The 16,384-nt window shown below is 40.9% G+C and overlaps 1 long non-coding RNA gene across 1 annotated transcript; it reads left to right on the forward strand.

The window, feature by feature from the left end:
• Nucleotides 1-4,178: 4,178 nt before the first annotated feature.
• Nucleotides 4,179-5,063, forward strand: LOC116724279 (uncharacterized). Its single transcript, XR_004340129.1, has 3 exons — nucleotides 4,179-4,344; nucleotides 4,415-4,471; nucleotides 4,745-5,063. It is a non-coding gene; the product is annotated as an uncharacterized LOC116724279 (long non-coding RNA).
• Nucleotides 5,064-16,384: the final 11,321 nt, after the last annotated feature.

Consider the following 16,384-nt stretch of genomic DNA (forward strand, 5'->3'; position numbering starts at 1 on the left):
GCATTCGGTTGGCCTCAAACAGGCCCATTGGTGTACTGAATGCTGTTTTGTGCTTGTCCTGCTCCGCCACCTCCACCTGCCAATAGCCTGAAGTGAGGTCGAGCGTGGAGAAAAACTTGGCCTGACCCAATGCTTCCAGAGCCTCTTCTATTCTTGGCAGGGGAAATGCATCTCTTGTGCTACAGGAGTTCAATTTACGGTAATCGATACACAACCGTAGTGAGCCGTCTTTTTTTGTCACCACCACTACAGGTGAAGCTTATGGACTCTTACTGGGCCTTATTACCCCTGCCACCTCCATCTCAATCAACATCTTCCTGACATCTTGCCTCTGTGATGGGGGAATCTTGCGATAGGGGAGCCTGAATGGCTTAGAGTCCACTAGTGGAATTTCATGTTGCACTGTCTTTGTGTGACCATAATCCAGAGGATGTTGGGAGAATACATCAGCATTCCTCTCTACCAGCTTTTTATGAGTGGAGCACTGGTTCTCATCCTCGACTGCAGCTGTACTCAGGTTAACACAACAACTCGATATTACCTGAGTCAGACTCAGACATGTGTCTTTGGAGCTGCCTCCATAGCTTTGGCCCTGCTTTTTGTCTGAGAAGTCCACGACACCATCCACTAGGGACACATTGGCTAGTTGTGTGTGTGGCTTGATGGTGACTGGATGTTGAGACAGGTTCATCACTCTGACAGGAGTGCGTCCTCGTTTCACATTAGCAAGGACCTTGGCAAATAGATCTTGGCATCTGCTGCCAGATGCAGTCTGAATCTGGGTGTGAGCTCGCTTTGATTTGTGGAATGACTGGAACTGTTTAGTTTCTTTGGTCATGTCTCTGAGCTCAGCCTGCAGCTCTCGGAAGCTTAAGAACCTGGGCTTAAGTGGAGCGATCCTCATGTATACCCTCCTCATCATTAAGACCCCTTAAAAACTGCCGGGTGAGTTTGCAGTCCCGGTCTGGAAATGGCTTGCCTCCTCTTTGACTGTCCTCTACCGCTCTCAGATTAGCTTCCAGCGATATGGCATATGAGCAGGCAGACTCCCCTGGTCTTTGGCTCCGCTCATAGAAGTCAGCCAGTGGATCTAGGGAGCTCTGTTTGTCCCCATACTCAGCTTCAAAAGCCATCTCAGGGGTTTGGTTATGCAGAGGTAGGTTCAGGACTAATTTCCTGGCCTCGCCACTCAGATGACGCACCACAGTGGAAAATCGCAGGTGTGGCGGGAGTTCAATCGCTTCCAGGAGATATTGCATGTCCCGAATCCAATTCTCCACCAGCATCCTACTATCAGCATTACCGGTAAATATAGGAACACTTCTCACCTGGTGGGTCTGCAGGAATCCACCATACGCAGCCCGGCCGTGTCCGTAGAACGGATCTGTATGGTTGTGAGCTGCGTGACTCATAATTTGAGGGTTGGGCCTGTTTGAATGAACGCCCCATCGACCACTGACCGATAAATACAATGGAGCTTGGGTCACAGTGGGAGAGCCAGCATAACCGGCGGGGTGCTGGCTCACTGGCTGATAAAGGTCTGCTGGGTATGGATAGATGGTTGCAGCAGCAGGCTGCTGCATAATCCGACTTCCTGTCATAGCCTGAGGTGGTAGGGAAGCTGCAGTCATATGCATGCCAGTCCAAGGTGTAGAAGTATACTGATCCACATAGGGTGACAGAATTGGGGTTGCGGGGGTGTGCTGTGTGTTTACTCCTCCATCATTGGCCTGGGGAACTGGGGTGTGGTACTGTAGCTGCTGGCCATAAAGTCCTGTGGGTTGGTTGGTTGGTTCTGGCCTCACTGCTGGTGGCTGGTTGCTGGCATCAGCTGTTGCTCCTCCTCCAGGTAGGTAGTTGTGTGGCACCCCTGGGGAGTCGAATCTGTGGCTCAGTACTGGTTCAGGGGTAAGTAGGTGGCTAGATGTTACTGCAGAGGGCATCTGCCTCATTGGGGTAACTGCATAGTCATTCATTATTTTCAAGGACCTTTTTTTTTTATTTATGTAGACTGCCAAAATGTATGTTTGTATGTGTACGTCCCCTTTTTAAGTGTTTCATTGTGAATAAATAAATAAATACATAAATAATTGTGTGGCACAGTTATTTTGAATCACTCCCAAAATTCCAGTTAAACTTATATAATTGATCAGAACAGAATCACAATATAATAAATATTTCAAACAAAATGTAATCATTTACTCTTTTTCTTTTTTTCTTCTCGCTATGAATCAAAGATAAATAAATAATTAAATTATCTTAACGCACTCCCAAAATTCTAATTGGACAAAAAAAGGATATCATCACAATAGAATAAATATTTCAAACAAAATGTAGTTCACAAACAATTTATTTTTTTTTGACTACCTTAAACACTGCAATAAAAGTGACACTAAAATAATATGTTGCAGCTTTAGCTAACTCAGATTGCCATACACTCAACAAACTACCAGAACGAAACCGTTGGGTAACCGGGCTGCTGGCGTTGTTGCCTGGGTGATCTTGAAGCTCCACGATCCAGGTCACGGCACCAAAGATGTAACCCTGTCCGTGTGAGACGACACCTCGCTGTTCCTTAGACTCTGCGTTGTGTTTTCTTTAATGGTGGTTGTCGGAAGGAAACTTGAGGCAGAAATCGGACACACACGGCGGTTGAGATCGAGGTTCAGAGCGTTTATTCGGACCAACCGACAGCGCAGCGGCTTCGTCTTCAGAATTCACAGCAAATACTGCGTGTCAATATAAGTCTCATTAACGCAGTTATTTTTTTTTTTGTTTGTTTAACAGATACAGCATATATTAAAAAAAAGAAGAAAAAGACAAAACGATACAAAACTAACTACTTGGACGTTAAAAGTAACATTTGGCTACATTGAGGAGCTGGCGGTCAGCATTGCTTACCTTCAGAATTAACAGCAAATACTGACCGTTGTACTGCCAGCGCACCGTAACAGACGCCAAGTACGGTGTTCTTCAACGGACACACTTTACCAACTTCCACAACTCAAAGAACAAATCTAACATTTTGGTGGCATCCGCTGACATATTTAAGCCACTGCCCTACATATATATATATATATATATATATATATATATATATATATACATATATGTTATATATGTCATTATTATGACACTTTTAATGTCATCATTAAAAGTGTGAGGCCTTTTAATTATGACAATTAAGTTATATATTAATATATATGATTGTAGAAGCATAAATGGTACGCTGCCACTTTAAGATCAATTTCAGCTGCTGCATATAAGCAGGTCTCTACCTGCCACAAGACTACTTGCGTCATGACGTCAACTCATTTTGCTTATGTAACGGGTACCAGGGTTCCGGACCCGTCAGCAGCAGATAAAGCTGAAAAATGTATGAAAATGAGCACATGGGAGACGCAGTCTGTGTTGCTCCAATTTCTCTCAGCTTATTTATTTAACAAACCAGCTCATTTAACTGTCAATACAGCCCAATTTATAGATCAGTAATTTACTGTACATATTAAACATATTCTATCATTGACATAAACATCAACATTAGCATTCCTTAAACCAGAAATAATCAAATAACCTTGTTATTTTGTCCCAATTCCCTCAGGTAACAAGTACTTTCAATTCACTGCACTTAATATGCATATTTAATCACACACGGTGACATTTTAATGGGCATGTATCTAAAGTTATTGTAAACTGGCATAACTATACTAGAATTCAAACTACTTTAATTAAGTGAATGTATATATGTTTATAACACAAATAAACCCTGGAGCCTGATCTACATACCCCGCTATCATCTGCCGCTAGTGTGCTAACCACTAGCATCACGGCATGTTAGCTACTCCCTCTAGCCACTGCTGGCTCCGAAATACAATAAACTATTTCAATATCTTTACACTTTGACACATTTGCTTAAACATTTCTCGAACGGTACCGAATAATAAAAAAAAGTACTTCATTAAAACGAACTTGCAGGTTATTCTCACCTGAAAAATGTATGAAAATGAGCACATGGGAGACGCAGTCTGTGTTGCTCCAATTTCTCTCAGCTTATGAGAAAACGGCAGAGCAACAGGCAGCTCAGAGTCTCCATGCGCCACCTACTGGTGAAACACCATTACTACACCCATCGTCAAAGAAATGCATGCTCCTTTTTTTCTATTGTGAGCACACACCTGTGGGCATCACACTTAGTTTGCTGAGCTGTGCTGGGTAAGCGTGGCTGTTTCTTTGTTTGTCAGCTTTTATCATAGCCATTAATGCAAGCTGGTTTGATTTGTTTAGCCTCCCTTGCTGTGCCTCCAACTCCTGGACCAATTTGTTCGGTTGTTTGCTGCCGTGAAGGTAAGCGCTAGCATGGCTAGGTAACATCCGTCTCATGTAAACGAAGCCTTTATGTAGTGTTTTGTTACAGCTGCGCTCCATAGGTGAACTTGTGGATCTGTTTATCTGGCCGTGTGGTAATTTACAGGTAAGCAGCTACCATAAGTCATAGTTTTTATCAGCAGTAGTATTAATAATCTACTTTATTTTTTAGCCTCCTGCCGAGTCCCTGACAACTATCCTATTTGGATGTACACTCGCTGCTGTTTTGCCTACGATGAATTGTTTTAAAAGATTTGTATGAACTTTCCCCCGTTGCCGGGAGCATCGATGGCACTACGACCGGGATAAAAAGCAATATTGTAGTGCTATTGTATCACTGTTTTACTCGTATTGTTTCATTTTTGTGTCTTTCTTTTAGGGACTGAGGCTTCTGTGGTGGCGGTGGTGACCCCTGGTGGCGGTGTCTTTTCTCGTGTGTTTTGTGGAACCCCCCTTTTTTTGTGTGTGTGTGTTCGCCGTGTTTTTGTAGTGTCCAGGGTGATCCCTTTTCTTCACTGGATGTTGCCCCTTTCCTCACTACTCTCCCCCCCACTGGTAAGCCTCAGTTTCCTTTGAAATTTAAACATTTTATCAACTTTATTAAAAAGGCATTCACTGTTTTAACCATTCGATTTCAGGTTATTGTTAATTTAAACAACCTATTAAAGTTTAATAAATTTTTTGTAGAATTGTCTGAATCTTGTCTCATTTCCTGTAGAACGTACCTGTGTCCTTATTATTCTATTTTCCTGGAGTTATTCCAGGTGGCGTTGTCGGTTTCCCTTATTTTAAACTTTAACATCTTACATTTGGGTTTCATAATAAAGAAAATCCACCCCAGGTTGCCACAAATTGGCGTTGTCGGCAGGATCTGCTGTGTAAAGTGAGACTTGATTCTTCAGCTGTTTGTCTTTTTTTGTTTGTTGTTGTGTTTTGTTGTTTTTTTTCCTGTTTGTGTAGTGGCGTTGTATTTTTTTTTTGCGTTGGAAGAGAATTGTGTTGTGTGTACAGGCAAAACAGCAGCGAGCCTATCAAATCACAAAGGATCCAGGTCATGGAGGAGGAGGAGATCCAAGAAATGCGGGACTTGATTGCCCAATTGAAAGCAGACAACGAGCGATTACGACAGGAACAGTCACGCTCACGACAGGAACAGTCACGCTCGGCCCCAGGTACTTCTACTGCCCCTTCTACTTCAAGCACATCTCAGAGTGCTTTGCCTGCCTTGGGTCCCCCTGTGTCAGAGAGGTTGGTGTTTGTGCCTCGTGACCGGAAATGTCCAATGTTCAGGGGAAGATCAGGAATAGGGTTAAATGAGTGGTTGGAGGAGGCTGAGGCCTGTATGAGGGCACGTCACTTATCACCTGTTGATCAGGCTTTTTACTTGTATGATCATCTGGAGGGTGAGGCACGAGAGGAAATTAGACACCATGCTGGAGATTTTAGTTTAACAGTAATAATAAATAAAGTTATCTTTAAAATGAATCACTCAAGTGACATCAAGGCCCAACAGTAGACTTAAGTGTCAATAAAATAAATCTGGTTGTGTGTGTTGTTTTTGTCTCATGCAAACTTTGCTTTAATTCTACTTTTTTCTATCTAATCATAAGAAATCATAGTCAGACAGAGAGAGACAGGAAAAGCAGGTTTCCTGGAAAAAGAGGAAGTAAGTTTCCAGTCTGCAGATTTATAGAAATAGTTGAGACTATTCCTTATTTTAAAGCATGAAAGTTTTAAAGAATGAAATCTAAACATTTTGAGTAATTTGATAAGATTCAAAGTAAAATACTTATATTAATATTGGTTTACTTGTAATAATACTTACACTTATATTTGTGGGAACACTTACAAGAAAAACAAGTAACTGTAACTTTGGTATTAAATAATTAGAATCATGTATTATTCTTGGTTTCTTTTCAGAAAAACATCTGTAATAACTCACATTAAGATTATAATAAGTATAATTAATAAGTTATGGTTATAAAATTATAAATGAATGCTAAATCAGAGAAGCTAAAGAAAATAAATGTAATTATAAATGTGATTTTGACATTGAACTTGAAATGGTGTAAAAAGGTGTAACTGCAATTAAACATCACTGATATGTTGGAGGTAGATGGTAGGTGAAAGGTTTAGGGAAAAAGGGGAACTAACAGGAGAGCAGAGATGATCAACGCCTTATTTGGAAACAGATTGAACAACGTAAACGTTTCAGAGAAAAGGTTGTGCAGGCAAGGGACATAGGAGGTTGAGCAACCCTGAGACATTAGCACAGACATCATGACATGATGTCTCTTAAGACAGTGATGGATATGAGATCATCTGTCCAAGCAGTCAGCCAATGAAACAAGCACAGCAACAGAGCTAGCCAATGCAAACACACCAAAAGGGTGGATAAACCCTATAAAAGGTGGGTGCAAAAGAGGAACCTTTGGTTGGATCCTCCGGGCAGCTTCGAGCCAAGATCGAGATGGACAAAGAACTCTGCAGCTGAAGAAGAGCCGGGGCCACGGAGCCGAAGACTGTCCTGCTCATGGGGACCAACCCTTCAGGCCCACAACCTGTGGCTTCAAATCGCACTTCTCTCATCGGCTGGGTTCAGACCCCAAAGACAAAGATGAAGACAAAGGCAAAGACAAAGAAGAAGAACTGGTGCCTTTTTTCCTGCCAGCACCAAGTCCTGTGTGACCTCACCATCCATGCGGAGAAGAAGCTCATCAGACCTACAGAGATCCCTGCCTTCGTCGATCAACTTCCTCCTCCTGCTGCAGCACCTTCTTCATCATCAGGCCAGGTCTGGGGTTCGAAACGCCAAACTCCGTCCGTCTCTCTCAAAGGTTCCCTTTTTTAGTTCTCAGTGTCAGCAGTAGGGAAAGATAGACTAGATGATTGATTTTACTTATTTGATTATTTCTGCTACTGAATTAAGCTGTACTGACCCTTGCAAAAATGCCTTACTAATAAAATATTTAGCATAAAGAAAATCTAAAAGATGTTGTGGACATTCAGTTAATGAGTCACCTTAAAGTTCTTTGATGGTTGTAAAATAGCTGTGATGTTTGATTCTGGAGAGGAAAAAGTGGAAAATGTTTTTAGGTTGCTGGTAGCCCATAGTAAAACATCATCCTTGGGACTCGTCCGAGTCACTAAAACCTACCTGGTTCAATAACAAATGCACGTTGTAATATAGAGAACGAGCGACCGTTAACAGGTGTGCTCTGTGAAACTAGTTGGCTGCAGGCTGCTCAGTCTGGCTAATTCACAGGGGGAAGAAGGGTGGGACACCTGGATGTAGGCCGTCAGAAACCAGGCGAATCGGTTCTCGAAACCAGCTTAAACAGAGTTTACTTCAGTTCTGGACAGGGTAAATCCTAGCAGATTTAGAAAACTCAATTAACCCATTAGAAGGAGAGCTGGTAGCACATCTCCCCTCTCAGAAGAGGAAGTACGAGAGTGAGAGAGTAGAGACAGAAGGGGGGGGGGTGGCGCAACAACAAAGTAAAGGGGTGATCCAAAAAAAAAAAGAACAAACAACAAACACTACTTACACAAACCTAACACCAGAACAATAAACGGTACCAACACATATTTACATGGCTGCAAATCATAAGAACTAACTAAGATCAATCAAAGAATAAATGTAACTTAAAACTCCTCAGCATATTATTCCCCCCTAACTGAAAGTGACATGCTGCAGGAGCTTTTTACCAGCACCTGCAGCACTTGTCTTCCTTTGCTGCTCCTGCCTGCTGAGGAGACACACCCAGAAAAAACTAGTACAGTTAGCCACTGTACTCAGTGTTGTATAGTAACGAAGTAAAAATACTTCACTACTTTACTTAAGTATATTTTGGAGTACTTCATACTTTCCTCGAGTATGAAAATTTTTGATGACTTTCACTTTTACTTCACTATATTTCCGAACTTAATTGCGTACTTTTACTCCGATACATTTTCAATGTGTGGTTTAGTTACTCGTTACAAAAAAGCGAGAGAGAGAAACGCAAGTGTTTTGACCCCACCTACTGATTAGCAAGTAGCAAGTAGGCTACTGAACAAAGTCGGTAGCCTACTTGCCTGGGCTTGTTCATCACCTCCAATGGGATACACCTGTTTCGCTTCTCCCATTAAACACAAAGCAAGTCTCGCAATCAGCAGCAGCCACATGGAGGAGGAGACGGAGACCACAACGACTGCAACTACGTCGGACACGGCTCCAGGGGAACCACCAGCTGGTGATGAGAGCCCATGGCCTTATTTAAACACAATATACTCTTTCGTGGGTGTTAAAGATTCGTCGTACCGCATGCAGTGTATGTTATTCCTGCCCGAAGATGTGGAAATTCTATCTTACAAAAATTCCCCGTCCAACTTGAAGAAACACATCGAGGTAACGTCTTATGAAATGGTTATAATCCTCCTGTTTCAGTAACTATAGCTTGGTCACTAGACACTACTGTATTGTGAAACGTTGACCATAAATGAACTTTGTTTGGCATTGTTTCAGTTCCACACGTGGTGTATTTAGCTTAGGCCTAATGTTGACTGTAGCAGGCTACCTAGACTCCTCTGTTCAAGGGGGGACAGAAGCCATAGCGATAGCAATTTAGACTAAATTTAACGAATATAGGAAAGGCATGCAAGTTCAAAACCACAAACCATTAACATGTGCTACTCTTTAAAACTGGAACAATTTATTAGCAGGTTTCATTGTGCCTGCACTTGGTTGGGTACATTATTTTAAGTTTATTTGACAAGTTTACCAAAATATAAGAAATGTCATTCAAACTGCATTTGCTTTGTTTTACTTTTTACTTGTACTTTTCATTACATTACTTGAGTACATCCATTTTTACAGTAATTTCCATACTTAAGTACAAGAAGTTTCAGATACTTTAAGACTTTAACTCAAGTAACATTTCAGTCAGTGACTTGGACTTTTACCAAAGTCATATTTTGGAGAGGTACTTATACTTTTACTTGACTCTGAGATTTCAGTACTTTATACAACACTGACTGTACTAGCCTAGCATAAAACCGCCACTTCCTGGACATACAATTATTACGTTTAAACAAGATACGTATCACGTCTAAGATAAGTATCACGCTATAACGTGATAGCACTCAAAATATTTTTTTTCCTGTGTGATAGCAATGAGCTTCCATAAAAATCAAACCAAAATTAATACTTTTCCATGTGAGGACAGTCGGAAATAAAAACCCACTTATGTTTTCCAGTATTTGGCTCATTTGTCTACACTGGGCCACACACATATATACAAGCATGAACAGCAGCACACGCCTAATAGGATTAAAGATAAAAAAGTGTGTAACACCCCCAGCCCCAAATGAAGGATTGTGGCTTTACTGATGAACAGTGAGGTTTATTGGAAGTAAACCCTGAGTTTCACTGTAATAGCTGTATGCACAAACACACACACACACAAAGGACAGTGTAACCTATAAAAACACAACCAGAACGTTTCAACTAAAAATAATGTTCACCTCTAAAAATATCAACTCTAATTCAAAACTATGCCCTAGTGTTTATATACAACAAATTCACAATTTCAATCGATTAAAAAATTAGAACCATCCTAATTTACAAAACAAACATACCTTGTGCCTCTATCAAGTGGTTCGCTAATAACTAGACACATTTTAACACGTTGTTGTAACTTGTCTTCTGTTCCTTTCTGTCGTTAAGCTGCCATTCTACAACATATATAGAGCAAAATAAAAATAAAATAACATCAAATCAAAAACCGGACGTCATATGTTATACAAAATAAAATGAGATAAAGGAAAAAAGCGCTAAAGATGTCTAAATGAGAAACGGCCACAGTTTAACCTGAGTTCATCAAACATTTTTCCTCATCAAAAACGTCTTTTGATGAGGAAAACACTGTTGAGCAGATTTAATGGGAAACCAGGTGATTGTGTTTTGCACATTGTTAAGCCCATATCAATTACAGCCACATTGGCAGAAACTAGTCTAATATGTTGGGAAAAGTTTAATTTGTCTTAATATGAACGAATTTATTTGGAAATGTTTTAATGGTTTGAAACATCTGCTTTACTAGAAGGTGGGAATCGCTTCAGAGCTTTTCCTGGTTACCATAGCAATAGCAACTAATGCGACACTTCTACCTAACTGATGATGTCATTAGGATCAAATGCTTTGTGTCATATGACATCAGCTCTGAAACCTCTTAAATAGTTTGTTACTTGTGTTCTAGAACCAGACGTGCAGAAAGTTTCAGTGGATTTATAGTGAATTTTACTCTTTGCATCGTGAGACAGAAACGGAAGATGGATTCTCGTCAATTACCCAAGAGGATTATTCCTTTACTGAGGACAATGAAGACCCAACAAAATGAAGAACTCAACCGACCTTTGCGACTTCGAGAACAGGAAGAATCTTTAGACACCTTTATTTCAAACTGGACTAAATACACAGAAGATGTAGACTCTGAAAGCAAAATGCCAGAAGGACTGCTGAGACAAAGAACTCCCTACGCGTCCACAGCTAAATACAACGAGGTTTCTGGAAATGACAAACAGTTTAACAAGTCTTCATCACGTAAAACGGAACAGGATTGTAAGAAGATTGTTTATGATAATCTAGAGGAAATACAGCGGAAAGAGACGGCCAGTTACATTCTTTTGGAGAAAAAGCGTCGTACAGAGAGGGCTAAGCAGCAGTTAATCCAGAAGTTACAAGAGGAACAAGAGAAGAAGAAGAAAGATGCAATGAAACAGTCTTTGACGGACACATGGGATGTTCAAATTAAATATAAAAAGCAGAAAAAGAAGGAAAAGGCTGAAATTGAAAGTCTCCAAATCGCTGCCATAATGGAAGCAGACAGGTTGTGTCAAATTGAGGAGATTGAGACGAGGAGACACAAGAAGGAGAAAGATAGACAATTCTTCAAACAGGACGAGACGGATCAATCTGAATCACACTGCCCAAAACAATTGCGTGAAATGAGGCTTCCTGAAAAGTTGAATTGTCTAGAGGATTGTAAGAAGGTTGTTTTTGAAAATCTGGATTATATAAAGAAGAAAGAAGCTGCCAACTTCGTTCTTTTGGATGAAAAGCGTTGCAAAGAGCGGGCCAAGCAACAGCTACGCCAGAAGTTTGAAGAGGAACAAGAGAGGGAGAAGAAAGCCAATTTGAAAAAGTCTCTGACCGACACATTGGATGCTCAAATTGAAATTAAAGAACAGAAGAAGAAGGACAGAGCTGAAATTGCAAGGCAACAAATGTCTGCCATAATGCAGTCAGATAGACTGCATCAAAATGAAGAAATGGAAATGAGGAGACAGAAGAAAGAGACAAGCCGGACATTTTTGAGACATAATGAGACTCAACTTAACAAAAAAGAGCAAAATAAATCTATTGATGACAGTTTAGATTATATATTGAAGAAAGAAGCTGCTTGTGATACTCTTTTACAGGAAAAGTTTTGTAACAAGATGGCCAAGGACGAGTTTGTCAAAATGTCACATGAAGTACAGCAGCAGAAGAAAACTACAAGGCAACAACCTCTGGCTGATGAATTGGCTGCCAGACAGCAATACAAACAGTCAAAGAAGATTGAAACGGACAGGACTGAAAGGGAAGGGGTTCTTCCTGGATATCGAGGTGAGGAAATTGGAGCCAGGAGACAGAAGAAGGAGGTTCAGCAGAACCTGAAGACACAGAACAACGTCAGTGAACAAGGAAGAGATGTTCATTATGAATCAGTCGTTCTAGATAATGACAGTGACTGTGACATTGATGATAAGGACAGAAGTCGTGAAATACGTAAAAAAATCGTGTACGACCAACTGTCCCTTATAAAGAAAAAAGAAGATATGAAAAGGACTTTTATGGAGGATAAGATATCGAAAGAAACGAAACATCGGGAAGCTGCAGAGCAAAAGCATGAAAAACTGGCGAAAGAGAAAAAAGCTGCAGCTACCAAATGTCTGACTGACTCATGGGATTACCAGATACGTCGTAAACAGCAGGAGAAGAAGGAACTTCGTGAGGCTGAGAGGAAAGACATGCTGTCCTTAATTGAGTTGGAGAGAGTGTGTGGAGGCGAAAGTATTAAAAGAATCCAAATTGAGAAACGCAAACAGCCTGTTTATGACGACGTTAAGGAGACTCTGCCAGCAGCAAGACCAGGGAGAAGTTGCTCCAAGTCCCGTGAGGGAAGAACGACGTTTTCTGACAAACATGTTGACGGAAAAACCAGCAAGGCTTGCAGACCTTCACTGAGTTGTCAGAAAGTTACCGATACCAAGCATGTCAGATTTCCCTCACTGAACTCCAAATCTGTGCACTTCTCTGAGAATTGCCAACAGAGTTCTAAAAATGTAAAACTCCCATCCATTTCATAGTCAAATGAAGAACTGTTTCTCAGCTGGACAAGGAATGAGACGGGATTCCCTGGAGGAGCTGAGGAGAGGGAAGTCTGGGCCTCCATACTTAGACTGCCGCCCCCACGACCCGACAAGCAGAAGATGATGGATGGATGGATGGATGGATGGATGGATGGATGGATGGATGGATGGATGGATGGATGGATGGATGGCTCTTCAAACCAGTCTTTCCTTTTCTCTTCTGCCTGTCTGTGAAAACAGCAGCTTTCACTTCTTGTTTACATAACATTTTTGTAAGATTGTCTGTTAGCTACGTCAGACATATGAGGCCTTAGCTTTGAAGGTAGCACAAATCATTTTAACAAAAGGTTTTCTCTGGGTGCTCCAGTTTTCCAAAAAAAACGAGAGAGAGAGAGAGAGAGACTAATCCTACTTCAAATATACGTTTTCTCTTGGTGCTCCAGTTTCTCAAAAACACAAGTGACAGACAGACATTGTAATTTGCTCTCTTAGTAAAATCAACTAATCTTGTTTAAACACAAGTTTTCTCCGGGTGCTCCGGTTTCTCTACAAACACAAATGACAGACAGACAGACAGACAGACAGACAGACAGACAGACAGACAGATATTGTCTCTACAAACATGATGCTACATAGGTTAGCTAGCTATAAATAGATAGGTCTATCAATAGGTAGGCAGGTAGAAACATAGATCTATCAGTAACACTTTATTTGACAGACTGTGCATAAGACTGACATGACATCATAAACATGACATAACATCTGTCATGAACATGAAGGAGTCTTTATGAATATTTATGACTGTTGTCATGAAGTGTCATTCGGTAAATAATTACACTTTTAAGGCGAAGCTGCAATAAAAGTGTCAACTTTGCATTATTTTGAAAATAAAGTGACATTAATGCAAGATTGGCACTTTTAATGGACTTTCACTGCAACTTTTAGAGCAACTTTGCATTAAAAATGTCATAATAATGACATTAAAAGTCATTATCTGTCTTTTAATAGTATTCAATTGGAGTGATATATACTGTATATACAGTATATATATATATATAATGACGACATTAAAAGTGTCATTATTATGACACTTTTAATGTCATAATTAAAAATGTGAGGCCTTTAAATTATGACAATTAGAATTAAAAGGCCTCACACCTTATATATATTAAGTCATATATTATTTTATATATATATATATATACATATATATATATATATATGTTATATATGTCATTATTATGACACTTTTAATGTCATCATTAAAAGTGTGAGGCCTTTTAATTATGACAATTAAGTTATATATTAATTTATATATATATATAATGATGATGATGACATAAAAATTAAATTAAAAGGCCTCACACCTTATATATATTAAGTTACATATTAATATTATATAGATATATAAATATCAGCCAATATCTTTTCATGGGTCTTAGCCTTACTGGGGGCTAAGCACCCCTAAAAGTCAGATCCTAGATTCGCCCCTGTTCTTAATCTTTCCTTTCTCTGCCCCGGAAGAGTGAGTCCTTCGGTGTTTGGATGCGATACGCACCTCACATTGCTCGGCAGCTCATACAGCGTGACCTTCCGTAGCCACCAGGGGGCCTCAAAGAGCAATTTCTTCATGGAAAAGCAGCATGAGTTACAATTTACAAGTTCACCACAAGATGTCACTGTCTGGCAGTATAAATTCATTTGATATGTTGATGGTAGTTTGTCCTGTATTTTTACTGTCAATGATCACCTTATTAGATTCATCTCTCTCTTTTTTTAAAACCATTCTGGACTGGCTTTTGTCTTCAAAACTGTCCCAATGGTATAAATTCCAAAAGGTGTCTAATTTGGCACTCTAAAAGGGTAGAGTGCCTTCTCTGGGTCAGGGGTGGGGGTGTCCTGCCCCAAGTGGAGGAGTTCAAGTATCTCGGGATCTTGTTCACGAATGGGGGAAGAAGGGAGCAGGAGATCGACAGGCGGATTGGTGCAGCGTCTGCCGTCAAGCGGGTGCTGTACCGGTCCGTCGTGGTGAAGAGAGAGCTGAGCCAAAAAGCAAGGCTCTCGATTTACCGGTCGATCTACGTTCCCGCCCTCATCTATGGTCATGAGCTTTGGGTCATGACCGAAAAAACAAGATCGCGGATACAAGTGGCCAAAATGGGTTTTCTCCGTAGGGTGTCTGGGCTCTCCCTTAGAGATGGGATGAGAAGCTCAGTCATCCGGGAGGGACTCAGAGTAGAGCCGCTGCTCCTTCACATTGAGAGGAGCCAGTTGAGGTGGCTCGGGCATCTGGTCAGGATGCCTCCTGGACGCCTCTCTGGTGAGGTGTTCCGGGCACGACCCACCGGGAGGAGGCCCCGGGGAAGACCCAGGACACCCTGGAGGGACTATGTCTCTCGGCTGGCCTGGGAACGCCTCGGGATTCCCCCGGAGGAGCTGGAAGAAGTGGCTGGGGAGAGGGAAGTCTGGGCCTCCCTTCTGAAGCTGCTACCCCCGCGACCCGACCCCGGATAAGCGGAAGATGATGGATGGATGGATGGATGGATGGATGGATGGATGGATGGATGGATGGATGGATGCCATTCTTGTGCAATAACAGATTTAGATTGACCATGAATAACTAGTAAGAAATCACTCTGTAAGATTAGAGGGAGGAGCTAAGACATGGAAGAAAGAAGAACTCAAACACGACCGGATGAGGCCAAAACAAACAATAGAAAAGGTAAAGTAGGTAAGGTCAGTTTATTTATATAGCACATTTTCAGCAACAAGGCAGTTCAAAGTGCTTTGCATGAATTTGAAGCAAATAGTTCAGGTAAAAGTATAAAACTACATATTGGTTATAAAGCAGCATCAGAGCCAGCAACTCTAATAGACTAGACAAAATCATGAGGAAAGCTGGCTCTGTACTGGGACTAAGGCTGGAGTCCCTGGAAACTGTGGTGGAGAGGAGGACACTGAAGAAGGTTCTGTCTATTATGGACAATAAACAGCACCCTCTCCACCACATAGTGGACAGACAGCGGAGCACCTTCTCACATAGACTGCTCCAGCTCCGCTGTCGTAGGGACAGATACAGGAAATCCTTCCTGCCACATGCCATCTCACTGTACAATAAAAGCTAAATCATTGTTCTGCACTAATCAGTCCAATTTTGCACAACTGCACTGTGGCACACTTGCTGTACATATATTTACATATACATACTGTATTTGCATTTTTTGAATCTTTGCAAGGACTGCTCTAAGTTGCTTTTATATTGACAGCATGTTATATTTTATTTTTTATTTTGTCTACAATTGCTACTCAGTGGTGGTTGTTATTGTGTCTTGTCTCTATGCTGCTGTAACTGCGAAATAATTTCCCTGCTGGGATGAATAAAGTAATTCTATTCTATTCTATTCTAAACTAGTAGGGGTTTCTCTGTATTCTTGTTCTGATCAAACTAGATGTTGGTTCTCCATGTTTGGTGAGATTAGCAAGGTATAATTAGCATCAACTATTGTCAAAGTTGAAATTTGAGCTAACAGTCTTAAAATACAGCTGACTATTCCTGCAAGTTTTTCTTTTATCTTTTTTATTTGGAAAACTCAGTGTCTTAGCTTTCATTTTCAGCAGTTTCTCA

This window comes from Xiphophorus hellerii, chromosome 8, assembly GCF_003331165.1.
Source record: "Xiphophorus hellerii strain 12219 chromosome 8, Xiphophorus_hellerii-4.1, whole genome shotgun sequence".
Taxonomy (NCBI): domain Eukaryota; kingdom Metazoa; phylum Chordata; class Actinopteri; order Cyprinodontiformes; family Poeciliidae; genus Xiphophorus; species Xiphophorus hellerii.